Genomic DNA, 3,472 nt, shown 5'->3' with positions numbered 1-3,472 from the left:
TTCTGAGCCATTCCAGGCAGGGGGTGCAAAACGGAGGCATACAACTCGGTTTTGCGCCCCCTGCCCTGAATGACTCCAAAGGGGAGGGGCCACTTGTACACTGCAGGGAGGCTGCCTCCAAAACGTAGTGCTTTGCACCCCCTCTATCTATGCCACTGTGACAGATAGAGGTTCAGTGAGGACCAGCCATGAATCAACCTGAAATGGTCACATGGTGCCACACCCTTAGTTGGTTGGTTGGTTGGCAACCTTCAGTCTCGAAAGACTATGGTATAAGCCTACAGCACCCAGGATTCCCAGGCGGTCTCCCATCCAAGTACTAACCAGGCCTGACCCTGCTTAGCTTCCGAGATCAGATGAGATCAGGCACGTGCAGGGTAACAGCTGCAGTGAACAGGTGAGCCCCTTGCCTGTCTGCTGTCCACTGAGTTGTCCAATCCTCCTCCAATTTGCTGAGACCCAATCAGAAGAGAACCCCGTCAGTGGCAGCCTCCCTCTTCCTCAAGCACTGCTGGAAAGAGGAGGGGGAAGGAAAAGAAAGTAGCGGAGGCTCCAGATCTCTTCTCCCCACCTACCTGGTGCCTCTGAAGCACTAAGCAAGCAGGGAAAAAGTGATCAGGAGCCGCCTAGTAATTTTTCCCCCTTCAGCACTGCTGGAAGAAGAAGCAGGGGGAAGCTGTCACCGTTCCAGATCACCTCTCTGCACCTGTTCATTCTTGCAATGCTCCATCCATCCCTCTACTTGGAAAGAGTGCTGCATGCCGCCTTCCTACTCCACGCTGCTTCTGTATGTAGTGAGCAGCTGAGTAGGATGAGGAAGAGCACATGCTGGGACTGCAGTATCATCCCGCAGGGTTTCATCCCTCTAGGATTCGGCTGCTAGCCTCATGGATCGACTGTCCTCTTTTAGGGAGACAGATGATTCCTCTCACCTCTATGAATACTTTGTAAGGGTCTGGGAGTTTCCTGGTTATAGCACCTTTTCATTATTGAGATAGCTTTGTAAAGAAAATGGGAAAGGTAAAGAACTACTGAAGAGAAGAGCTGAATGCTACTTTTATTGCAGGAACACTTTGAGAACCGTAGGAAAACTGCTGGGAATGAAACAGGCATGCTCTCAGTCTATTAATAGACCCTTTATGAGAACAGTCGCTCAAAAGCCTGCCAAGATAGCCCCATTTCAGTCTAATTCTTTGTCTCCCAAATATCATGGTGCTGCAGATGTTAACAACCAGGAAACACAATTTCTCTCTTTCATTTAGATGCATGGAGGGTCTCAGTAAATCTGTGCTTGCACTTTTAAGACCTCTCTTGAACTCAAGTCAGAATTGAGATTGTCAGCTCCTTCTGGAAGGAAACCACTTGATTTCTGACAAAATCACCTGGTGCAGTGTTGGTGGTTCTCTTTCTCAAATGGCAATTTACCCCAACTGATCTGCACGCCCCTTTAAGGGAGGGCTGTAAACAGAGATGAAAACATTTACAGCATGCTTTCTCCCCCATACGAATTCAGACGAATGGCACTTTGTTGTGTGACCCGGCTTCCTGTCACAGCCAGACAAGGGCTACGCGGCACCATCACAAAGTCAATTCAGAGTGAGGGTAGGAAGTACCAACCTCATAATGAATTGGCTTTGTGACATCACCGCATAGCCAGTTTGGCTATTTGGTATCACAATGTCAACACGTTCACAGCATGATTCCAAGTTGTTGCTGAGATCATCATCTCAGCAACAAGGTGAGGCAATGAAGATTGGAAAACTACACTGTATGTGTTGGCAACCTTCACTCTTGGAAGACTATGGTATTGGGCTCTGATCAGCTAATCATACATATACCGTTAGTTTTCCCCACAGGGAGGTTGAATGTTAGGGGCTCCAGGCTAATTGGAAAACCTATCTTGGGAATCAGTCCAGCTCATATATTTGGAAGAACACTACATCAGTGAAACCATTTTCCAAAGATTTTTTCCTAAAACAGAAACTATTTTTTTAAATTAAGAGCCTTGAGGGAGGGGGGTGGAATGACACATGATTTTATAACTGATCGTTGATGTGTTTTTGCCACAATTTTTAGATAGGGAGCAGGAATTTCCCTCTTCCTTTGCCAATAATAGTGGCAGTTCTTACTGCCCCAGTGGTGGGGCAAAAGACAAGCCTTCTCAGCAAGCAAATGTAGGAAGCAAACAGACAGGAGGCAAGGACTTCTCCCACAGGCACTAGTGTTTTAATGAAAGGTGAACTTTCAGAGAAGGGGCCCAGAATAAGCCCCTCTCCCACCCTGCAGCTGCAGACTGCAGTCACCATGCTTTCTAACCTGAGAGGTACTTTATCTCGTAAAGGGGATTGGACAAACTGATGGGGGGGGGGGAAGGCTATCACAGGTTACAAGCTGTGCTTGGAGCTCTCTCCAGGTTTTAGAGGTAGCTGTGTCAGAATGCCAGATGGACGGGGGTGGCAACAGGATGCAGGTGCCTTGTGTGCTCCCTGATGGGCCACTGTGAGATATGAAAAGCTGGACTAGATGGAGCTCTTCGCCGGATCCAGCAGGACTCTTCCTATGTTCTTAGACTGCCTTAAGAAGAACTTGTTATCTGTGTCCTGGCACCTGAGAAAGTAGCTGAGGTACATAATACAGGACTGGTGGTCCTTGGGATAAAAGGCTATGCCAGTGGTTTACAAACTCTCCAGGAGAGTTTGAGCCACTGTAAGTTCTTGCGGGGGTGGGGGGGAGGCAGCGACTGTGGGCCCTGGCCTCTGCCCTCTTAAGGGGCGGGGGCAGCCTGGAGGCAGGGGGGAGTCAGTGGCGCGATCCCCAGGATTGCGTTGCTCAGGGAGCTGCAGGGCCTTGGGAGCACTTACCCAAGCCTCTGCAGCCTCCCCAGGGTGCAGGGAGCCCGGTGCAAACCTTTGTTAGAGCTCCCTGCAGCAGTGAATGTAAAAGCAAAGCTATCGCACCCCACCTCCGCTAAAGCGAAAGTGGAGCGCAATCGCTCCACTTTCACTTTCACTGCTTCGGGGAACCCTAACAAAAGTTTGCACCTGGCTCCCTGCACCCTGGGGAGGCTGCGGAGGCTTGGGTAAGTGCTCCCAAGCCCCTGCAGCCCCCTGAGCAACGCAATCCTGGGGATTGCACTGCTCACTCCTCCCTGCCTCCAGGCTGCCCCTGCCCCTTAAGGGGGCAGAGGCCAGGGCCCACAGGCTGGGGTGTCACGACACACCAGTTTGAAAAGCCCTGGGCTAGATAGGAAGATCTGTGTGCATACTGTGTGCTAGATGGGAAGATCTGGAGGCAATACCTGGCCTTGAGGTCACCGGTTGCTGCTGATCCTTTCAGTTTGACCCCAAACTGCACTGCATATTTTGTAACCGGAGATGCTTGCTGAGTGGTAGCAGCAATCTTCGTGGCACTTAACATTAAAAAATGTGTTTGGAATAGAAATGCCAGCGAATTTAATTTAATGCCAACGAAT

General features: G+C 50.0%; 1 pseudogene; it reads right to left on the bottom strand.

Moving 5' to 3' along the window:
* Positions 1–275: 275 nt before the first annotated feature.
* LOC136646810 (5S ribosomal RNA) lies at positions 276–392 on the bottom strand (annotated as a pseudogene).
* Between the last annotated feature and the right edge of the window lie 3,080 nt (positions 393–3,472).

The sequence above is a fragment of the Tiliqua scincoides genome, chromosome 3 (assembly GCF_035046505.1).
Source record: "Tiliqua scincoides isolate rTilSci1 chromosome 3, rTilSci1.hap2, whole genome shotgun sequence".
Taxonomy (NCBI): domain Eukaryota; kingdom Metazoa; phylum Chordata; class Lepidosauria; order Squamata; family Scincidae; genus Tiliqua; species Tiliqua scincoides.
The sequence above is the reverse complement of the archived record's forward strand: the minus strand, read 5'-3'. Positions and strand labels throughout refer to the sequence as shown.